This window comes from Mustelus asterias, chromosome 30 (genome assembly GCF_964213995.1).
Source record: "Mustelus asterias chromosome 30, sMusAst1.hap1.1, whole genome shotgun sequence".
Lineage (NCBI taxonomy): Eukaryota > Metazoa > Chordata > Chondrichthyes > Carcharhiniformes > Triakidae > Mustelus > Mustelus asterias.
The window spans coordinates 6652292-6676176 of NC_135830.1; the positions used below are offsets into that span (position 1 = coordinate 6652292).

The 23885-nt window shown below is 43.7% G+C and overlaps 4 non-coding genes across 4 annotated transcripts; 3 read left to right on the forward strand and 1 right to left on the reverse strand.

Moving 5' to 3' along the window:
- Window positions 1-164: 164 nt before the first annotated feature.
- trnak-cuu (transfer RNA lysine (anticodon CUU)) lies at window positions 165-237 on the reverse strand. The gene has a single exon. It is a non-coding gene; the product is annotated as a tRNA-Lys (tRNA).
- A 3843-nt stretch (window positions 238-4080) lies between these two features.
- Window positions 4081-4153, forward strand: trnat-ugu (transfer RNA threonine (anticodon UGU)). The gene has a single exon. It is a non-coding gene; the product is annotated as a tRNA-Thr (tRNA).
- A 1253-nt stretch (window positions 4154-5406) lies between these two features.
- trnan-guu (transfer RNA asparagine (anticodon GUU)) lies at window positions 5407-5480 on the forward strand. The gene has a single exon. It is a non-coding gene; the product is annotated as a tRNA-Asn (tRNA).
- Window positions 5481-18529: 13049 nt separating this feature from the next.
- Window positions 18530-18611, forward strand: trnal-uag (transfer RNA leucine (anticodon UAG)). Its single transcript has one exon. It is a non-coding gene; the product is annotated as a tRNA-Leu (tRNA).
- Window positions 18612-23885: the final 5274 nt, after the last annotated feature.

Genomic DNA, 23885 nt, shown 5'->3' on the forward strand with positions numbered 1-23885 from the left:
ACTCCCCGCCTTCCAGTGAACTGGAGGCAGTTTTCAGTCAGAAACCCACAACTGTGAGATCAACAACGCAGAAAGGAGAAAGACTCAGTTTGAGCGGTGACACTTCTGGAGGAACGGAGATCTGGAATTCACCCAGGAATGAGGGAAAGTTTAAAAATCAATGTCGCCCAACGTGGGGCTCGAACCCACGGCCCTGAGATTAAGAGTCTCATGCTCTACCGACTGAGCTAGCCGGGCACATGCACTCAAATCATTTCCATAACCTAAAATGCATGGAGACAAATACGGGTTTTCCATCATTAATTACATTATTCACATCTTCCAATTCTTAGCTTCACCTATCCCAAATATTCCAAACTCCTCTTACATCATTCTCCTTATTTTTCTTTGTTCTTAATAATTTAGCCGGGGTGGAGGGAACTCAACATTTACACTGTCAAACTGTTTCCCCGTTTCAGACTTTTCAATAAGATCACCTCTGATTATTCTTAACTCCAGAGCGAACAGACTCATCCCACTGATTCTCTCCTCGCAAGAGAAACGCATAAATCAATCCAGTGAACCTCGGTTACACACAGACAGCGAAATAATGGACAGAGCAAGGAGCAAAAGATATCAACGTAATAAAAACATCGTCAGTGAGTCTGAGGGAAATATATAGAGACAATGAAAAACAGAAATAGCGAGTGGGGTAGACATCCACAACCCACGAATGAATAACAATAATCACACAGCCAGCTGTCTCTACCAACAAACATGGGGTCCTCTAAACTGGTGAACAGAGATAAAGTGAATGGCCACAAGCATATTCACCTTTTAATGTCTTGATTTTCTTGTGTGAGTGTTGTGTTGATAGATTGCCTGCACTGTGTGCTCAGGTTCTCAAACCAAATCCCACGTAAACTAATCCCAACGTTTGCACTGAAAATACATTTATAAAACCTATGACTTGTCCAATACGATACAACAGCTGATTGAGGGATCGAGTCCGGCATGTGAACCCGAGAACGCTCACACGTTTGTCGATGCTTACTCCCCAGGCCCGAGTCATGCCCCTCGTCCAACGAGCCGCTGCTGAGGATGTTGTTCAATGAAAATATTTCCATTGACATCCAAAGCTGCTCAGACTTCTGCAGTGAAAGGTGAAAATGTTGGAAAAACTCAGAAAGCCAGACAGCTTGTGTGCACAGGAAAACAAATCTGATATTTTAGCTCCATAACCTTTCATTGGGAACAACTGGGAATTTTTAGAAATGTAGGAAGTTTTAAACAAGTGTTATCCAGCCGCATAACAGGAGGGTTTGAGGCCTCTTGCCGGGTGTAAATCAGGAGAGATTAAATGAGGGAAACAAAGAAATTTAAAGTAATTAAACCACAGAATGGGGCCATTCCTCAGCCCCTTACAGGACTCAGTTGTGGTGTGGATCAAGGGGAAACCTGTGGATGTAATGTATGTAGATTACATTGGAGCCACATTGATGAGTTGGTGGGTTTGAAAAATTGAAATTTACACTTAGGAACATAGAATTAGGAGCAGAAGTGGGCAAATTCAGCGCTTCGAGCCTGAACCAGCATGCAATCAGTTCATGACTGATCTCTCCCTGTTCTCAAATCCACCTCCCTACCTGTTCCAATATCCCCTCATCCCTTTAATTATCAGGAATATATCTGTCTCTTTCTTGAAATCATTTAATGATTCAGACTCAACCGTGCTATACTGCAATGCATTCCACAAATTCACAACCCTCAGTGAGAAGCTCCTCATCTCAGTTTTAAATCTACCACCTCTCAACATATACATTTGACATGGTGTTCCCGATTGCGCATAAGAAAAAGATTTCACTTTCTTCAATCCTATTTAGAATTTTATATACCACGATCACTTCAGCATCTTGTGGGACTATTTGACCTCACTGTCGATTTCATGTCCCAGCAAGCACAATCGGTGTTGTCATTCGCTGAAGCAGTCACTTATGTTCCATCCAAACTGGACACATTAAGGGATATATGGTAAGTCATTTTGAAAAACACAGTTCACCCGTGGCCCTGGGAGTCCAGTGGGTTGTATTCAGTACTCCCCAGTGTTGTTTGTTTTCAATTCCCGCTGAGAGAACGATTATTTATAGCTGTCAGCAAACTATTGAAAAATAACGTGATTTACTATCTGATCGAAAGTAGATCTACTAATAGCAGCCGAGTGAGTTTTGCAAGTCTACATCACAGCTGGAAACGTCACATGTGCAACAGGTCAAGAACAAACACAGTAGCAGAAAGATAGTGATAGGCTGCAAAGCGCTGACAATAGAGATGGTGATGGAAGGTAACATTTGGATGGTAAAAAGGTCAGATTTTGGCGTTCACACTGAATTATTCAACTTTTCCCTCACTCTGCAACGAAAATATTTGGAAAAGGTTCTCTCTAGTTTCAAACAGTCGGAAGTGAAATTAATAACTGTAAGTGGAATGTATGCTGTATGTTGTCACTGATTGAAAGTATCACTGGGATGGAAATAGAAGGTTCCATATTGCAACAGAGACTTGCTTGTGGTGAATGTAGTCTGGCCTGGCGCGAAAAATAAAGCAACACATGCAGTGTGTGTAATGCAAGTTGTAAAACAGGCAACAAGCAGCTGATCTGTTGGTTAGAGTTTGACACTTTCACTGCTGTTTCGATTGGTGGTCAGGTAATGGAGATTTGTTGCTCTCATCCAAACCGTAAAAACAAATGTCAGTTATTGCCTTGTGGAACATATTAAACACAATCTCGCTTCCCTGAAGTGAAGACTGAGCAAATTCAACAGGAGGTTTTTTCTTGTCATTTCTGGCAGGATAGTGGGAACCAGACAAGGTTAAGGGCAGTTTAAATGATGCTGGTCCTTCACTGCAGCTCATTCTGTTTCTGACTGGATGTGATTCCTGCTTGTTACAGAGTTCAGGATCAATTGATTCAGTAAAGGAGCAGGCTCAAGCCGACTGATGGACTGTCGCAGCTCCATTGCTGCTAATTTCAATAACGATACCAGTAAAGGACACAGCTGCTTACGTGGTAACGTAGCCGAGTAATCTAAGCCAGTGGCTGAAGGTCCAGTCTCTACGGAGTTGTTGTGTTCGACTGCACCAATGCCAGAATGGGTTTGAGTTTTGGTCCCTGCAGTTGAAGTCCAGCATTTCAGATTGAATGCAAGGGTTTGTGCCGTGTCGTTTTTGGCATGAAGAAAGAGGAGCGACAGAGCAATGTGAACAGGTGTTGAGGTAAAGGAACGAGTGTGGAAGGACTGGAGCAAATTATCGTGGATTCTGGAATCGGAAACAAAAAGAGAAAATGCTGGAAAATCTCACCAGGTCTGGCAGCATCTGTAAGGAGTGAAGAAAGCTGACATTTCGAGACCAGATGACCCTTTGTCAAAGCTGGGAGGAGTGGAGCTGCTCCGATGGAAAATATAAACGGGAACACCGGTTGAATGGCTGTCTGTCGAAATAAACAGCAGGATTGCAAACATTGAGACTGCAATCCCGGCCCAGGGGATGGATTGGGATTTTCTAACTGAGGTTCAAATCCTATCATGTGCGCTTCCCGTCATTCCTCATTGTGACTTTTTTTTAATTGAAAGTTATTGGAAATGAAGCAATGGGTGCAGAGATGATCAACTCACTCCATATTTGTCACATCAGCGTCACTGAGGGTCCAGTGATCAGCGTCGGCGCCGTGACGCGGTTTCGATTCCCAGTCTCGGAGTGAATAAATTTTTGTTCATTTCTTCATTCAATAAAAACAGCGTCCGTGAAGGGAACAACAAGCTAAATCTTCCAGCTGGATGAACTTGTATCAGAGCTGGAAAAATCAGAGATGTAACATTAACGATAAACTCTGAAGAAGAACCACATGTCACACACAACATACAGGTCAAGTTCATACACAATACACATGTCAAATCATGTCACTTTCAACTTCTGTCTTTTAACTTCCGGCTCTCCACCTCAGACATTTCCACATTCATCAAAAATCTCCGTCCTCAAACCCCATCCTGGTTCTCAATCCACGGATAATGCTGCACTTAGTGGCAGCTCCTTGCAGTATTTGGCTCCATAGCTCAGTGGTTAGAGCACTGGTCTTGTAAACCAGGGGTCGCGAGTTCAATTCTCGCTGGAGCCTACGGGCAAAGTTTAGCTGATAGAAGCTGTAGGAAAGGGGAAGAGAGTCGAAAAGTCAAACAAGAGCTAAGTCGAGGTTCAGATGGGGTGCGATTTTGGAAAGCGAAAAGATATGTCCTTCTTCGTAAAAAAAATCGAAAGAGCAGGACATATTTGAAGAGCTAAAATAGGTTAGTGTCGATATTGAGAATAGAATAGATGCATTTGTACAAGGAATGCATAAAGCTGGCATGGAGGTGCAGGCAATGATTGGAAGGAAACTTGCTTTTTAGTCTTTATTGACGGCAGACTGGAGTCCAAGTATAACGAGGTGTTGCTGCAGTTGTACAGGGTTTTGTTGAGACCACATGTTGAATATTCTGTGCAGATATGATATTCACATTTAATAAAGGGTTTATTTGCATTGGAAACGGTGCAGATAAGGTTCAGCAGATGATCCCTGGGATGAGGGAGTTGTCGTATGATGAGAGGCTGAGGAAATTGGGCTGAAAGTCTCTGGAGTTTGGAGGAATGAGAGGCGATTTCATTAAACCTACACAAGTCTGATTGGGTTTGACAGGGTGGAGGCTGAGAGATTTCTTCTGCTTGTCGGGAAATCTAACCCACGGCAGTACAGTCTCAGGAAAATGGGCTGATCATTTCGGCCTAAGATAAGGCGAAATTACTTCACTGAAATGGTTGTGAATCTTTGAAATTCCCTCTGCCAGACAGTTATGGAAGCTCCATCATCGAATACATTTAAGGTTGGGATAGACAGGTTTCTGGCCTCTCGGGGAATTCAGGGATATGGGGAGCTGGTGAAAAACTGAGTTGTACCCCAAGATCAGCCATAACAAGCTATTTTATTCAAATAACCAAGAACTTTAAGGAAACAAGTAAAACATGTTAATTAAGGTACTGCCCTTCATTGTCTGGAAAGTGCTTTGTGACGTCCGCTGGTCGGGATAGGTTCTATATAAATGCAAATATTTCATGATCTTCAATCCTCGTCCTCTGTTACTGAGCCCAGTCAGTGGGAACAGTCTGTCCCTCCCTGCTCTATCAAACGGCTGTTTTCCATGTTAGAAGGGATGAACCATTACACCACAACAACACTGTGGGGTAAAATAATAAAATATACATGTTTAGATTTGTAAACGATGCCATCATTTGGTCTTTCTGTGTCAGGTTTGGTGAAAATTGAATTGGCGTCTAACTTGCAGCCAACACGCTGTCGCCCTGATTTAGGATGCCATGTAAGCTCCATTTTCGTCAGTCTCTGTGGCGCAATTGGTTAGCGCGTTCGCTTGTTAACTGAAAGGTTGATGGTTCGAGACCATCCAGGGACGGGGCTTTCACTTTTTTTCCCTCTCCATCTGCTTTCATTGTCTCTCGGTTTTTGAGTGCCACTGAGTCCTTGGGCAACACTAAAAAAAAACTTATCGTGTGTTTCTGCCTCTACTGTTAGCCGACGTTAGTTTATTGAACATTTATTTCCAACATCTTATTTGTAACAATTTATATATTTCAAATATTATTAAACTCAATAACTGAACTCGAAACTTTAACCTATGTTTGATCTTGGGTTTCCATTTTCCTGCACACTCCCCTTCTTTCTCAGATTTCTCAGGAATCTGTCTGTCGCAACCTGAAATGTGTTCAATAAGGAAAATACACAGCAAGTCGGCAAAGATCAGTGGAATGAGGACTGAGTTAAACTTTCACCAGAATGCTGCTTTTATAATTGCAAAGTCCTGAGATTGAGAGCAGATAGTTCACATGGGAAAGGGCTGTTTGATAGAGCAGATAGGGACACACTGTTTCCACTGACGAGGGTCAGTAACCAAAGGATTGGGATTAAAGATAATTAATGAAAGACCGACTTGTATTTATGTAGCGCCTTTCCCGGTTGCTGGACGTCACAAAGCGCTGTGCAGCCAATGGAAGACAGTTCCAATTGAAAAAAAAGTATCAGCTGGAAAAGGAAAAGGGCATTCGGATTTGAACCGAGGACCTCTTGATCTGCAGTCAAATGCGCTACCGCTGAGCTACACCCCCACAGTCGCCAGCTGGTTCACGGGATCCAGCATATTCTTATTAAGTGTGGAGGGGGATCGAGTGGTCAGACTGCATCCCGCTTTGTCTCAGAGTTACTGGTTTCTGAGTGAAGTCGGAAAGCTTAGTGTTTAAGTTAGCGAGATGTTTTCTTGTGATTTGGCTGAGATTTGGATCCAGGTCAAGGAGATATTTGTGTCAACCTAATCGATAAAATCTACCCCATTGTCATACAGATTTGTATCCCCATCTCTATTGGCAGCGCTTTGCAGCCTATCACGGCCTTTCACTATCTGTGTTTATTCTTCAACTGTTGCCCATGTGACATTTCCAATTCAGACACAGAATTATAGATCTAACTGCACTGCTTCTGACAGAGCTGTTTTCGATCAGGAAGCAATTCAGGTTTGTTGAACGGATTATGAAAAACTTTAAATCTTAGCATATCGAAGCCGATCTATGACTCTGAAAGCGCCGAATCCGAAGCACTGGACCACCAGAATTTCATCTTCCTGATTCTCCCAGAAACTGAGTACAGGAATATGCACAATTACTCACGGTTGCACTCACCTTCCAATCTTGTGCACGTTGTTCAGCTTTGAAACTGTTCATATTTTCACATTCGCTTCCAGTGTGATGAAAGCGGAGCTGTGATAAGCTGAACCTTTTCAACAGATTAACTACAATAAGGTTTATAAGAAACATTACTCTTTGAATGTGGTGAGCTACAGTGAAATTTAATGCAGCAGAAGATAGCTCACTCATTTTGACAGGAGGTGCCAGCAATTGCAATGTAAATATGATGTCGAGATACGGGCGTTGGACTGGGATGGGCACAATAAGAAGGCTCACAGCATCATGTTAAAGTCCAACTGGTTCAATTGCTCCGATAATAAAATAAATTTGCTTTATTTTATCAGCGCCCCGAATGCTCTTGATTCCAAATCGATCCGGTGTTGTGAGACTTCTTAATGGAAATATTAATTGTTGTGGGTAATTGACAGTTTTGTGGATTGGGGCAGATTTTTCCTCCCTGCTGTTCAACCTGCCACAAGTATCGCTCCCATTTTGAATCAGGAAGCAATACCCACTCTCCTTAATTCATGTGTTGCACGAGAGCAATGAATCATCATTCCCTGACCGGGAATCGAACCCAGACCATGGCATTGAAGGCGACGAATTCTACCGACTCGACCAACAAGGAAATTGAGGTGTTCTGAGCATTATTGAGCAAGTGTGCGTGCGTGCGTGCGTGTGCATGTGTGTGTGTGTGTGTGTGTGTGTGTGGGTGGGTGCGTGCGGGTGGGCGGGCAGGTGGGTGGGTGCGTGCGTGTGTGGTTTAGGAGAAAGGCCTTGTGCTCTAGGGTAACCGCTCATGAATGAAGCCGTCGACCTCTTTATCGCTGAGCTTTTTGTGTTCTTGAGCAATCGTCCTCTGGAGCTGATGCAATGAGGCCAGGAGAGTAACTCACTGCACCGTCTGCAATGTGATTGCGGTGCGATTTGCTGAAAGCTGTTAATATTATAAAAATCATCTTTTTGCGAATTGTAAATCAAATGCCCTTCAGTGCCCGGTAAGAATTCTCACCAGCTAAAAATGCAGCTGGTTTATTTGGAATCTCTAGCTTTCGGAGCGCAGCTTCTTCATCACACACACTGAGCATTCACCACATCTTTCTGTCTTTCAATGAACGCAATCGATATCTCATCAATTCCCCGGTATCCTGAGTCTCTGACAATGATTTCCACAGTACACTGCTTTAAATCTTATTTTTTCAATGTGAAATTAAGCGGTTTGTTCCATGTGAAGGATTTACACTTATACCCTTCGGGGATGATGGTGACGTAGTGGTAAAATCAGTGGAGCATGAATCCCGTGGCTCAGGCTCACAGGTCCCGATCCCACCGCAGTCTAGATCTGAAACGGAAGTGAAAGCTAGTCTCAGTAATGAAGCTTGTTTTCTGATTGTCATGAAAACTCATCTGGACCTTTTGCAGAAGGAAATCTGCCATCCTTCCGCTTTCTGGCCTCCATTGGACTCCAAACTCAAGTCAATGTGATTGACTCTTAACTGCCCTCTGAAATGGCCCAACAAAATACGCAGTTCAGTGGGAAATAGGGGTGGATAACAAATGCTGGCATTGACAATGAAATATATATTGCATTAGCAGCATTTTATGAAGTGATTAATTCTCATTTTGTTTCATTTCATGTCAAATAGGGTGACATATTCTGGTGTCTCATTATTTAAAACCGCAGCCCTTTAACTGTTCAAACAGGTAAGGTTCAGTCAGAGAAAAGTGATCCACTGTGATCCCAAGCAAGGTATTGTAGTTGCTGCAAATCCCACCTCAAAACAGGAAATGTTAGAAGCACTCATGGGCTTCAACAGCTTCTGTGGAGAGGGAAAGAGAGTGAATGATTCAGGTTGCTGACCTTTGACCCTAACTGGAAGAAATTTGTCATTTAATGGTTTTCAAACAAGTACAGAATCAAGGAAAATAGAGAGGGAGAGGAGGAAAGGACAAACGGTCTTTTGATAGGATGGAAGGCTGGAGTGATTGAATTACAATGGAGATGATTATTGTTCCCACTGACACAATCGCGCCGATCTGGGTTTGAATCTCACAATAAATGAGAACAAAACCTCTCGCTGAGTTCAGCGCTAAACTCCCGCCTTCCAGTGAACTGCAGGCAGTTTTCAATCTCAAACCCAGAACTCTGAGATAAACAACGCAGAAAGGAGAAAGACTCAGTTTGAGCGGTGATGCTTCTGGAGGAACGGAGGTCGGGAATTCACCCAAGAATGGGGCAAAGTTTAAAACGATGACGCCCAATGTGGGGCTCGAACCCACGGTCCTGCGATTAAGAGTCTTATGCTCTACCAACTGAGCTCGCCAGGCACATGGATCAGGTTGGTTTCCATAACCTAAAATGTATGGAGACAAATGTTGTTTTTCCAACTGGTGTCGATACTTGCCCTGATTTCAAAGTTTACAATGAATTTAAGACTTACCTGGATAGTCACATGAGCAGCCTGGGAATGGAGGGATACAAACGATTGGTCTACTTGGACCAAGGAGCGGCACAGGCTTGGAGGGCCGAAGGGCCTGTTTCCTGTGCTGTACTGTTCTTTGTTCTTTGAATCGACCTACAGAATCCCCAAGGTTCCTATCCCTTCCTCCCAATCATCAATTACATCATTCACATATTCCAATGCTTCGCTTCACCTCTCCCAAACATTCCGAACTCCTCTTACACAATTCACCTTTTTTTGTTCATAATAAACTAGCCTGGGGTGGGCGGAACAGCCTCTCAGCATGGACACTGTCAAACTGTTTTCTAGTTTCAGACTTTTCAATAAGATCACCTCTGATTGTTCTAAACTCCAGAGCGAACAGACTCACCCCGCTGAATTTCTTCTCCCAGGAGAAACGCAGAAATCAATTCAGTGAACCTCGGATGCACAGAGACAGCGAATGAATGAAGACTGCAAGGATCAAAATCGGTCAACGTAATAAAAACACAGTCAGAGACACTGACAGATTCTGAGGGAGATATATAGAGACAATGAAAAACAGAAATAGCGAGTGAGGTACACATCCACAACCCATGAATGAATAACAATATACACACAGCCAGCTACCTGAACCAACAAACAAGGGGTCCTCTAAACTGGTGACCAGAGATCAAGTGAATGGCCACAAGCATATTCACCTTTTAATGTCTTGATTTTCTTGTGTGTGTTGTGTTGATAGATTGCCTGCTCTGTGTGCTCAGGTTCTCAAACCAAATCCCACGTAAACCAATCCCACCGTTTGCACTGCAAATACATTTACAAAACCTTTGACTTTTCCAATACGAAATTACAGCTGAATGAGACCTCTTGCTTGGCCTGTGAACCCAGGACCTCTCGCAAGTTGGTGATGTTAACATCCTCAGCCCGAATCATACCCCTCGTCCAACGAGCCGCTGCTGGCGAAGTTGTTCAGTGAAAATATTTCCATTGCCATTCAAAGCTACTCAGACTTCTGCAGTGAAAGGTGAAAATGCTGGAAAACAAATCTCATATTTTAGCTCCATAATCTTTGATTACCACGGGGAATGGTTAGAAATGTAGGAAGTTTTAAAGAAGTGTTTTCCAGCAGCACAACAAGAGGGGAGGCCTCTGGCCGGGTGTAAATCAGGAGAGATTAAATGGGGGAAACAAAGAATTTTAAAGTAATGACACCACAGAATGGGGCCATTCCTAAGTCCTTTACAGGACGCAGTTGTGTTGTGGATGAAGGGGAACCTGTGGATGTAATTGGAGCCACAGTAATGAGTTGGTGGGTTTTGAAAATTGAAAGTTACACTTAGGAAATAGAATTAGGAGCAGAAGTGGGCTAATACAGCGCTTCGAGCCTGACCCGTCATGCAATCAGTTCATGACTGATCTCTCCCTGTTCTAAAATCCACCTCCCTATCTGTTCCAATATCCCCTCATCCCTTTTATTATCAGGAATATATCTGTCTCTTTCTTGAAGCCATTTAATGATTCAGACTCCATCGCGCTATGGGGAAATGCATTCCAAAAATTCACGACCCTCTGCGAGAAGTAGTTCCTCCTCATCTTAGTTTTAAATCTACGGCCTCTCAACCTATACATTTGAGCTGTTCTTCTCGATTGCCCCATGAGAAGAAACATTTCGTCGACGTTCAATCTATCAATTCTTTTTAGAATTTCATATACCCTGATCACTTGTGAGGCACGACTTGCCCTTCACAGATTCGTGAAGGGCAAGTCGTGCCTCACAAATTTGATTGAATTTTGTGAGGAGGTAACTAAGTGTGTTGATGAAGGTAGGGCAGTTGATGTCATATACATGGATTTTAGTAAGGCGTTTGATAAGGTCCCCCATGGTCTGCTTATGATGAAAGTGAGGAGGTGTGGGATAGAGGGAAAGTTGGCCGATTGGATAGGTAACTGGCTGTCTGATCGAAGACAGAGGGTGGTGGTGGATGGAAATGTTTCGGATTGGAGGCAGGTTGCCAGCGGAGTGCCACAGGGATCAGTGCTTGGTCCTCTACTCTTTGTGATTTTTATTAATGACTTAGAGGAGGGGGCTGAAGGGTGGATCAGTAAATTTGCTGATGACACCAAGAATGGTGGAGTAGTGGATGCAATCATAGAAATCATAGAAACCCTACAGTGCAGAAAGAGGCCATTCGGCTCATCGAGTCTGCACCGACCACAATCCCACCCAGGCCCCACTCCTATATCCCTACACGTTTACCCGCTAAGGTGTTGTAGGCTGCAAAGAGACAAAGATAGGATGTAAAGTGGGCTGAAAAATGGCAAATGGAGTTTAACCCTGATAAATGTGAGGTGATTCATTTTGGTAGGACAAATTTAAATGTGGATTACAGGTTCAAAGGTAGGGTTCTGAAGATTGTGGAGGAACAGAGAGATCTTGGGGTCCATATCCACAGATCTCTAAAGGTTGCCACTCAAGTGGATAGAGTTGTGAAGAAGGCCTATAGTGTGTTAGCTTTTATTAACAGGAGGTTGGAGTTTAAGAGCCGTGGGGTCATGCTGCAACTGTACAGGACCTTGGTGAGACCACACTTGGAATATTGTGTGCAGTTCTGGTCACCTCACTATAAGAAGGATGTGGAAGCGCTGGAAAGAGTGCAGAGGAGATTTACCAGGATGCTGCCTGGTTTGGAGGGTAGGTCTTATGAGGAAAGGTTGAGGGAGCTAGGGCTGTTCTCTCTGGAGCGGAGGAGGCTGAGGGGAGACCTAATAGAGGTTTATATAATGATGAAGGGGATAGATAGAGTGAACGTTCAAAGACTATTTCCTCGGGTGGGTGGAGCTATTACAAGGGGGCATAACTATAGGGTTCGTGGTGGGAGATATAGGAAGGATATCAGAGGTAGGTTCTTTACGCAGAGAGTGGTTGGGGTGTGGAATGGACTGCCTGCTGTGATAGTGGAGTCAGACACTTTAGGAACATTTAAGCGGTTATTGGATAGGCACATGGAGCACACCAGAATGATAGAGAATGGGATAGCTTGATCCTGGTTTCAGATAAAGCTCGGCACAACATCGTGGGCCGAAGGACCTGTTCTGTGCTGTACTGTTCTAATTTCTAGTTGCAAAAACTCCAGCATGTTGTGGGACTATTTTACCTCAGTGTCGATTTCATGTCCCAGCGAACTCAATCGGTGTTGTCATTAGCTGAAGCAGTCCATGTTCCATCCAAACTGGACATATGAAGTGATGTACGGTAAGTCAATTTGAAAAACACATTTCACCCGTGACCCTGGTTGTCCAGGGAGTTGTGTTCAGTCCCACCCCAGTGTTGTTTGGTTTCAATTCCCGCTCAGGAAACAATTATTTATTGCTCTCGGCAAACTATTAAAAATAACCTGATTTGCGATCTGATCAAAAGCAGATCTACTAAAATCAGCCGAGTGAGGTTTGCAAGTCTCCATCACAGCTGGAAATGTCACATGTGCAACAGGTCAAGAACAAATATAGGAGCAGAAATACAATGATAGGCTGCAAAGCGCTGACGATAGAGATGGTGATGTAAGGTAACATCTGGAAGGTAAATCGGTCAGATTTTAGCGTTCACACTGAATTATTAAACCTTTCCCTCACTCTGCAACGACAATGTTTGAAAAGGTTTCTGCCCAGTTTTGAACCGTCGGAAGCGAAAGTAATAACTGTGCGTGGAATGTCTGTTGTCTGTTATAATGGACTGAATATATCACTGTGGTGGAAACCGAAGGTGCCATTTTGCGATAGAGACTTACTTGTGGTGAATCATCCAAACCATAAAAACAAATGTCAGTTATTGCCTGGTGGAACGTATAAAACACAATCTTTCCTCGTGTCCTGAGGTGAAGACTGAGCAAATTCAACAGGAGGTTTTCGTGTCATATCTGGCAGTATATTGGGAACCAGACAAGGTTAAGGACAGTTTAAATGGTGCTGGTCCTTCACTGCAGCTGATTCTGTTTCTGACTGGATGTGATTTCTGTTTGTTCCACAGTTCAGGATGAATTGATTCAGTGAAGGAGCAGGCTCAAACCGACTGATGGCCTTTCTCAGCTCCTTTGCTGCTACTCAATTTCATTAACGTTTTCAGTAAAGAGCAGGATGGTTATGGGGTAGCGTGACGGAGCAGTTTAAACCCGTAGTTAAGTTCAGTTTCTGTATAAACTGTGGGTTCAAATCCAGCCGTTGCTAGAGTGGGTTTAACTTTTGGTCCCTGCAGCTGAAATCCAGCAGTTCAGATTGAATGCAGGAGTTTCTGCCGTGTTGTTTTTGGCAGGAAGAAAGCGGAGACACTGACCAATGTAAACAGTTGTTGAGGTAAAGAAGCGCATGTGGAAGAAGTGGAGCAAATTATTGTAGATGCTGGAATCGGAAACAAAAAGGGAAAATGCTGGAAAATCTCATCAAGTCTGGCAGCATCTATTATGAGAGAAGAGAGCTGATGTTTCGAGTCCAGATCACCCTTTGTCAAGACTGGAAGGAATTGAGTTGCTCCGACAGAGAATACAAACGGGAACACAAGCTGAATGGCTATCTGCCGATATAACCACAGGATTGCAAACATTGAGACTGCAGTCCCGGCCCAGGGGTAGATTGGGATTTTTTAACTGAGGCTCAAATCCTGTCATGTCCGCTTCCCGTCGTTTCTTATTTTTATTGAAAGTTATTGGAAATGAAGCAATTGGGTACAGAGATGATCAACTCACTGAAAATCTCTCACATCAGCGTCTCTGAGGGTCTCGTGACCAGAATCGGCGCCGTGACGTCGTTTCAATCCCCAGTCACGGAGTGAATAACTTTTTGTTCAATTCTTCATTTAATGAAAACACGCCTCAGAGCGTCTGTGAAGGGAGCAATGTCTAAATCTTCCAGCTGAATGAACTTGCATCGGAGTTGGAAAAGTCAGAGATGCAAGTCTCGGATGCCACCGGGACTTGATGGATTGAGTTATAAGGAGAGGCTGGATAGACTGGGACATTTTTCCTCTGGAGCGTCGGAGGCTGAGGGGTGATCTTATAGAGGTCTATAAAATAATGAGGGGCACAGATCAACTAGATAGTCAATATATTTTCCCAAAGGTAGGGGAGTCTAATACTAGAGGGCATAGGTTTAAGGTGAAAGGGGAGAGATACAATAGCGTCCAGAGGGGCAATTTTTCACTCAGAGGGTGGTGAGTGTCTGGAACAAGGTGCCAGAGGTAGTAGGAGAGGCGGATACAATTTTGTCTTTTAAAAGGCATTTAGATAGTCACATGGGTACGATGGGTAGAGGGATATGGGCCAAATGCGAGCAATTGGGATTAGGTTAGGAGTTTTGAAAAAAAAGGCGGCATGGACAAGTTGTGCCGAAGGGCCTGTTTCCATGTTGTTCACCTCTATGACTCTATGACTCCATGTAACAACAACGAACAACTCTGAAGAATAATCACATAACAAGCACAACATACATGTCAGATACACACACAGTACACATGTCAAATCATGTCATTTTCAAGTTGCGTCTTTTAATTTCCTGCTCTCCACCAAATCAAACTCTCCACCAGATCAAAGATCTCCGACCTCAAACACTATGCTGTTCCTCAATCCACTGATAATGCTGCACGTAATGTGACCGATTTGCAGCGCTTGGCTCCGTAGCTCACTGGTTAGAGTACTGGCCTTGTAAACCAGGGATCGTGTGTTCAGTTTTCATGTAGACCAAGCTTAGTTGAAAGAAGCTGTCGGGTCGAGTCCAACAGACTGCGAGACAAAACAGGAAGCTTTTATGAGTGAAGGGGCAGATCAGGCGCCAACTTGAAAAGCGAAAAGATTTTCTTCGTAAAAAAAACAGAAAGAGTAGAATGTATTTGACGAGCTGAAAAATATTAATGTTGATATTAAGAATGGAATAGATTCGTTTGTCCAAGGAATGCATGACGTTAGCATGTAGGTGCAGCAGATAATTGGAAGGGACATTACATTTTGGTCTTTATTGCCGGCAGACTGGAGTCCAAGAATAACGAGGTGTTTCTGCTGTTGCACAGGGTTAGTTGAGACCACATGTTGAATATTCTGTGCAGATGTGATAGTCAAATTTAAAAAGGGATGTGCTTGCATTGGAAACGGTAAAGAGAAGATTCACCAGATTGCTTCCTGGGGTGAGGGAGTTGTCCTGTGATGAAATTCTCTGGAGTTTAGAAGAATGAGAGGCGATCTCATTACACCGACACAGCTCTGAATAGGTTTGATAGGATAGAGGCTGAGAGATTGTTTTTTTTTCCTGCTGGTCGGGGAATCTTACCCACTGTGGCACAGATAAGGTGCTGATCATTTTGGGCTAAGATAAGGAGAAATTACTTTACTCAAAGGGCTGAGAATCTTTGGCATTCTCTGTACCTGACAGTTATGTACGCCCCATCATCGAGCACATTTAAGGTTGGATAAACAGGTTTCTGGTCTCTTGGGGAATTCAGGGATATGGGGAGATGGTGGGAAAACTGAGTTGTAGCCCAAGATCAATCAAGATGGTATTGAATTGCGGAACAGTCTCGATGGACTGAGTGGTCTGCTTCTCCTATTATTCATGTTATAATAAAAGCAGAAAGTGCTGAAAGTTCTCAACAGGACTTGCAACAAATGTGGAGCAAGATATAGAATTAAGTTTCCGAGTCCAATATGACTCTTTGCAAACCAGTAACTGATTGCGAGTTACAGCAATTAGCACAGCATCGAGAATGGGAATTGAATTGGATCCAGGCAGTGAAAGCCCTGAATTTAAACTGCTGCAGGATTTCTGTTGGAAAATTGTTCAGGAAAGTTGCTGCAACTGAAAGGGAGGAGGTTTGAGAGCATTCTGCGCCAAATCGACCTCCTCTATTACTGTTTCAACTTATGTTCCCAATATTGATATACTTTGTGTCCTTCTGCATCAGGGAAATACTGTCCAAACTTTGCCAGTCTTGCTGATATTCACTAAGTTGTCATACAAATCGATCGATGAATTATCATTTCAATTAAAACGAGGTATATTAGATCATGCTGCTGTATATTTCCAACCTATTAGAAATCTGGGACTCACAGTAACTGATAGAAATTGATGCTGTAGTTGTAGATATAGAACTGGAACGCACCATCACACCGAGTGAATCCACTGTCTGTTTAAATGTTGATCAGTGAAAATTTCAATCATCCACTGCTGTGTAACACACGGCCACTGAGTCAATAAGCAATAGCCAGTCAAAAAAAGCCTGTATCAGTCAATCTTTCTCGCAACTTTCAAACATGTTGTTATTCTCTACCATTTGCCCTTGAGGTATATGAATAAGTGAACGCAGTTTGTGATGGTAAAAAATGTGTTCACCCCCTCTGGGAACTGAATCACATTGGTGCACAGAGGAACACATACAGACACAGAGAGTCACAGAGGGCTGACGAGACACAAACATCCATAGATCAAGGATGTCACCAACTGGGTTCAGTTTTCTTCCATTTCTGGCTGGGGTTCTGATGAATTCTAGCTGATGAACAGAAATGAAGGAATGCGAAGTGAAGTAGGAAAAACAGATGGGAATATTTAAAAGATTTTGATTCCATTGAAAGAATAATTAATTCTGCAGTCATCGAGAGGAATGAATGCTGAGCAGCGCATTGGGTGAGATTCAAATCTCTGTGAGAAAACAATAATTTCAAATGCCGCTTGGCCATCGCTGCAACCGGTGTCAATGTGTCCATTGAATCATTGAATAGTGACAGCAACAAAAGTGAACATTCTGTTCCAGAAGGTCACGCTGCACCTTTCATCCCTGCTTTTTCTTCCTTACAAAATGCCATTTGCTGAAAAGACAAACGAGCTGCACTTTTTGGCAGTGGTGGGATTTTAACCCACAGAAATTCAGATATTGAAGCTTAAATTTAGTAATTAAGACCATGCGGCTCCACTAATAATCGAAGGTAACTATTGCTCGGAGTAATACCGGCAACGGGTTAGAATATAATTGAGATTTTGAATGGGACATTTCGCCCCTCAAGCCCCTCACAATATTTTGGAATCATAGCCAAGCTGTTGTTTTCCATCTGTTACATTTCCGACTTTTCCAGCTTTGATGAAAGATCCAGCTGGAAGATTAACTTTGTTTCTCACTCCACAGACGCTGCCAGATCTGGTTTCATTCAATGCGGAATTCCTTTTCATGGTGTCAGTTCACACAGCAATACAAACTGGCTGGGGATTGAATCCAGTCCATAGTGATGAACGTGCCGAATACAAACCACTAGACCAGCAGGGAAGCTGACAGTGACTTTCCCAATCAGCGGATCATCGTCATTTTAGCCATTCTCTTCCTTCTCTTCCGTCACACAATAGACAGGTTTCTCATTTTTAAAAAATACTCTGCTTATTTCCACATTTGTCACCTGCCATCGAGTCCATGGTCGTGAAAACGATGACTTTGCACCATTGGAACACCCGAGTTCCGCCATCACCAGCTCAATGTTGCCTTGTCTATCATTCCTTGTGTCAAATAATACACCCTCCCTAGTTTTCTGTGCCGAACCTCGCCTTCTGCCCTTTTTCAGGAGTGACCCCTGACTTTAAAACTAGAAAATGTAGGGGAAACCCATCAGACTAATTAAAATTTGCAAATATATGAATAATAGAACTTTTCCCTCAGTCTGCAATGAATGTGATTTGTAAAACAAATTCTGCCCAGTTTCATGCCGTGGGAGGCGGACGCGATAACTGTCTTGGAATTATTCCTGTAATTGGCTGAACACTTCTCTGGTGTTGAAACAGAAGGTGCCATTTTGCAGGAGAAGCTTGTGGTGCAAGTGGTCTGGCGTGGAAACTAAAATAACAAAAGATCGTGAGCAGAGCAAATTGTAAAACACGCTGTAATCTGTTGGTCTGGCGGTTAGAGTTTGAAACTTTCACTGCTGTTTTGATTGCAGGTCAGGAAATGAAGATTTATTGCTCTCCTCCAATGCATGAGAACAAATATCAGTTATTTCCCGGCAGAACGCACAAATCTCAGTCTCGCCTTGTGTCCTGTCCTTTCTCAAGTGAAGACCCTGAGCAAATTCAACAGGAAGCCATATTGTCCTTTCTGGGAGCTAAACGAGGTTAAGGACAGTTTAAATGGAGCCAGCCCTTCACTGCAGCTCATTGTGTTTCTGACTGGAGATGATTTTTGTTTGCTACGCATTTCAGGATCATCTGATTCGGTTACGATTTAGTCAGGGCACATCCCAACTCCGCGGGTTTTAATATATTTCAGTATTAATGCAATGAAATTACATGATTATCAAGACTTGCCGTGTGGTAGCGTGGCCGAGCGGTCTAAGGCGCTGGATTTAGGCTCCAGTCTTTCTCGAGGCGTGGGTTCGAATCCCACCGCTGCCAGAGTTGAAGGATTTTTGTCCTTGGAGCTGAAGTCCAACAGCTCGGGTTGAACGGAGGAGTCTGAGCGGTGTCGTTTTTGACAGACGGCCTTGTAAGAACAGGATATTGCGCTTGACTCATGGATGGACGGTTCCAACACGCCACAGCAAAAAAGCGCACCGACCTCCTCAGAAGACAAGTACGGGACACAGCCCTCAGAGTGCCCTTCCTCCTCCAGTACGTCCCCAGAGTGCAGAAGCCAAGACATCTTCTTCGGAGTGGAGAAGCTATGACATCTTCGGAGCCTTCAGCGTACAATCGATGAAGATGAATATCACGCGAAGGCCATTTCCACGCCCCCACTACTTGCCTTCAAAAAACTGCGCAACCTCAAACAGACCATTGTTCGCAGAAAACTCCACAGCCTTCAAGAGAACAGCGACCACGACACCACACAACCCTGCCAGGGCAACCTCTGTCAGATGTGTTGGATCATCGACACGGATGCCATCATCACACGTGAGATCAGAATCCACCAGGTAGACGATACATACACATGCAACTCGGCCAACGTTGTCTCCCTCATACGCTGCAGGAAAGGATGTCCCGAAGCATGGTACATCGCCGAGACTATGCAGACGCTACGACAACAGAAGAATGGCAACCGCTCGACAATCACCCGGCAAGAGTATTCCCTGCCTGTCGGGGCACGCTTAAGCAGTCAAGGGCATTCAACCACCGATCTTCGGGTAAGCGTTCTTCAAGGCACCTCCAAGACGCACGACAACGCAGAATCGCTGACCAGAAACTGATAATCAAATTCCATACACGAGAACGGCCTCAACCGGGACCTTGGGTTCATGTCACACGACTTGTCACCCTCACCATTTGGCCTGGGCTTGCAAAATCCTACTAACTGGCTTGCCTTGAGACAATTCACACTGCTTTAACCTGTCATTGTCCCCCTCTCCACTCGCATTGTCTGTACCTGTAAAGACTTGATTCGCTGTTAAGACACGCATTCCAACCATTATCTTGCAATTGAGTCTGTGTCTTTCTATGCCCTGTTTCTAAACCCAACTCTCCACTCACCTGATGAAGGAGCAGTCTCTCGAAAGCTCGTGCGACCAAGTAAACTGATTGGACTTTAACCTGGCGTTGCGAGACTTCTTACTGTGAGGGCGATCAACAATGATTTTACTGAATGGCGGAACAGGCCCTAATGAAGGAGCAAATGGTCCATTGCAACTCCTCTTCACTATTCTCTTATGTTGTTCTGTACAGTTCATTGTTCTGAGAACAGATTCAAATTGGTCCTGCTCCTCCCTCTGACGTCATGAATTGGAGACTGAAGACACTCGGAGCTGATTGGGTGAAATGTCGGATAAAGGAGATGTGAGCTGATTGGGTGTCTCCTGCTGGAAAGGAATGAACCAATCACCATTGGGGCCGGATATTATGCAACATCTTCTGAACTCTGAACTGAAACAATTGAGCTTTAACTCATTGAGTTCCCTTAGGCATTTGCTGGAGGAACGCTTTTTAAATTTGGAATTACAAGATAAGTTGATACATCAGGTTGAAAGTAACGAGTGTGTTCTTGTATGAAGTGGCATGGGTTCTCAATCTAACCATGCGAACCTGCAGCAACACAGTGGAGTTGAGCATTGTAATCAGGTCGATTGAGTGCGATATGCTATTATTTTGTTTCTGTAGTGTAGTGCTTGTAAAGGACCCGGGTCCGAAACCGGGCAGAAGAATACATTAAGATTTTTCATGTCGGGTGAGAGAAATCTGAATGATTTCAGTTTGTTGCTGAATATTATCCGAATCTCGATTCAAGAACAAACAAAGAACAAAGAACAGTACAGCACAGGAAACTGGCCCTTCGGCCCTCCAAGCCTGTGCCGCTCCTTGGTCCAACTAGACCAATCGTTTGTATCCCTCCATTCCCAGGCTGCTCATGTGACTATCCAGGTAAGTCTTAAACGATGTCAGCGTGCCTGCCTCCACCACCCTACTTGGCAGCGCATTCCAGGCCCCCACCACCCTCTGTGTAAAAAACGTCCCTCTGATATCTGAGTTATACTTCGCCCCTCTCACCTTAAGCCCGTGACCTCTCGTGATCGTCACCTCCGACCTGGGAAAAAGCTTCCCACTGTTCTCCCTATCTATACCCTTCATAATCTTGTATACCTCTATTAGATCCCCCTCATTCTCCGTCTTTCCAAGGAGAACAACCCCAGTCTACCCAATCTCTCCTCATAGCTAAGACCCTCCATACCAGGCAACATCCTGGTAAACCTTCTCTGCACTCTCTCCAATGCCTCCACGTCCTTCTGGTAGTGCGGCGACCAGAACTGGATGCAGTACTCCAAACGTGGCCTAACCAGCGTTCTATACAGCTGCATCATCAGACTCCAGCTTTTATAGTCTATAACCCGTCCTATAAAGGCAAGCATACCATATGCCTTCTTCACCACCTTCTCCACCTGTGTTGCCACCTTCAAGGATTTGTGGACTTACACACCTAGGTCCCTCTGTGTTTCTATACTCCTGATGACTCTGCCATTTATTGTATAACTCCTCCCTACATTATTTCTTCCAAAATGCATCACTTCGCATTTATCCGGATTAAATTCCATCTGCCACCTCTCCGCCCAATTTTCCAGCCTATCTATATCCTGCTGTATTGCCCGACAATGCTCTTCGCTATCCGCAATTCCAGCCATCTTCGTGTCATCCGCAAACTTGCTGATTACACCAGTTACACCTTCTTCCAAATCATTTATATATATCACAAATAGCAGAGGTCCTAGTACAGAGCCCTGCGGAACACCACTGGTCACAGACCTCCAGCCGGAAAAAGACCCTTCGACCACTACCCTCTGTCTCCTATGGCCAAGCCAGTTCTCCACCCATCGAGCCACTTCTCCTTGTATCCCATGAGCCTTAACCTTCTTAACCAACCTGCCATGTGGGACTTTGTCAAATGCCTTACTGAAATCCATATAGACGACATCCACGGCCCTTCCTTCATCAACCGTTTTTGTCACTTCCTCAAAAAAACTCCACCAAATTTGTAAGGCACGACCTCCCTCTTACAAAACCATGCTGTCTGTCACTAATGAGATTGTTCCGTTCTAAATGCACATACATCCTGTCTCTAAGAATCCTCTCCAACAACTTCCCTACCACGGACGTCAAGCTCACCGACCTATAATTTCCTGGGTTCTCCCTGCTACCCTTCTTAAACAACAGGACCACATTCGCTATCCTCCAATCCTCAGGGACCTCACCCGTGTCCAAAGAAGCGACAAAGATTTCCGTCAGAGGCCCAGCAATTTCACCTCTCGTCTCCCTGAGCAGTCGAGGATAGATGCCATCAGGCCCTGGGGCTTTATCAGTTTTAATGTTCCCTAAAAATTCATATTATCTTTGCTTGACGTCGGCCTCAAATGCTTCCTGTAAAATAAATGCTGAATATTTTGGCGCACTGACAGGAAATAAATGTTTCTATTTTGACAGCATGCGCACATTAGCTTTTCGTTCAGTCTACAACAGAATGTAACGGGTTAATAGGTGCAGACTAACAGAGTTAATCACCATCTGAAACATGTCAAATGGTAGTCTGTGCTCTAAAAGACAGGTACAAGTGAAACTGCACGTGGGCATTGTCAGCTGTTCCTGAAGTGTAGTTGTTCTCACATTCGCCTCACACGCGAAAAGTCCCCGGTTCGAAACCAGGCAGAAACACTGTTGGATCGTTGTCATTAAGTAAGAGCGAAGTCTGCATGATGTAAGTTCATAGCTCAGCCTCATGCGAATCCGATGTCACGGTCATGTTATATTGGCTTTGATCTCGGCCTCAATAGCATTTCGAAAAGTCAGAAGTGCTCTCTTTGAGGAAGCAGGGAATAAAGAACTCCATTGTCTGTACACATATTCGCAACTCGTGCAGTCCACAAATTAATTTAATGGGATTAGAGGTGCAGACTGACCTAGTTAATCACCATCTGAAATATATCGAATTGTATTGTGTGCTCATAAAGACCGACACAATTGAAATTGTAACTGAACTGGAGGAAATGGGCACATTTCACAGAAGCACCTTTTTAAAATTGCTCTTCACAGTAAAGAAATAATTAAAGCCACTCAGACAAATGTGGAAATCGAGATTCAGTGCGGACCTCCTGGACTTCCGATAGATGGACGAGATTTAGGCGCCAGAATACTTCACACACAGAATAAAGAGGATTCAAGTACATTTTATTTTCTTTCAAGAATGAATGTGGTCAATCTCAAATAAACATCATGGCATGGGTATTACCCAGTGACTCTATTTCTTTTGTTGGTCCGACATGTTTGCAAGACAATGTTGTATATTACAGAGATATTCAATTCAGAATGAGGCCATCTGTGTGAAATAAACGTATTGAAATTAAATGTTGAATAACTACAAATATTTCATATAACTGTTTGAAATTATTTGACGGAAGATGAGAATGATGTATTCATGAATGAACCGAAACCATTGCTGCCTGAGCCATTTGCCAGACGAACGCTTTTTAATTTTGAAGTTTAAGATAAGTTGAGAAATCAGATTGAAAATAACGGATTTGTTCTTCTATTAAGTGACATGGACCCTCAATGTGACCATGACAACCTGCAGCAACACAATGTAGTTCAACATTGCAGTCAGGCCAATTGGCGGCGTGGCGCATTCTCTTGTTTCTGCAGTGTAGTGGTTATCACATTGGCCCAACACGTGAAAGATCACCGCTTCAGAACCGGGCAGAACATTCATCAGTTTTCCCATGCAGGGTGAGGGAAATCTGTGTGATTTCAGATCGTTGCTGAACACCATCCAAATCTGGATGTTACAGCCATCTTATCTTTGCTCTGAGCTCACTCTCAAATGCTTTCTGTGAAATAAGAAGCACATTTCTTTTTGGCGCACTGAGAGGAATGTTCGATTTTGACGCCGAGCACATATTCGCATCTCGTTCAGTCTACAACAAAATTAAATGAGTTGATAGATGCAGACTTATATGGTTAATCACCATCTGTAATATCTAACAGTAGTGTGTGCTCCAAAAGACAGATACAAGTGATGCTGTAAGTGAACTCGAGGAAATGGCGCACATTTCACAGAATATCTATTTTTAAATCGTTTTTCATCACTGAGAAAGAGGAAAAGCCACTCAGACAGATGAGGGAATCGAGACTTTGTGCGGATCGACTGGACATTCCGGTAAAGGTCTGGAAGTTATGCGCCTGAATGTTTCACGCCCA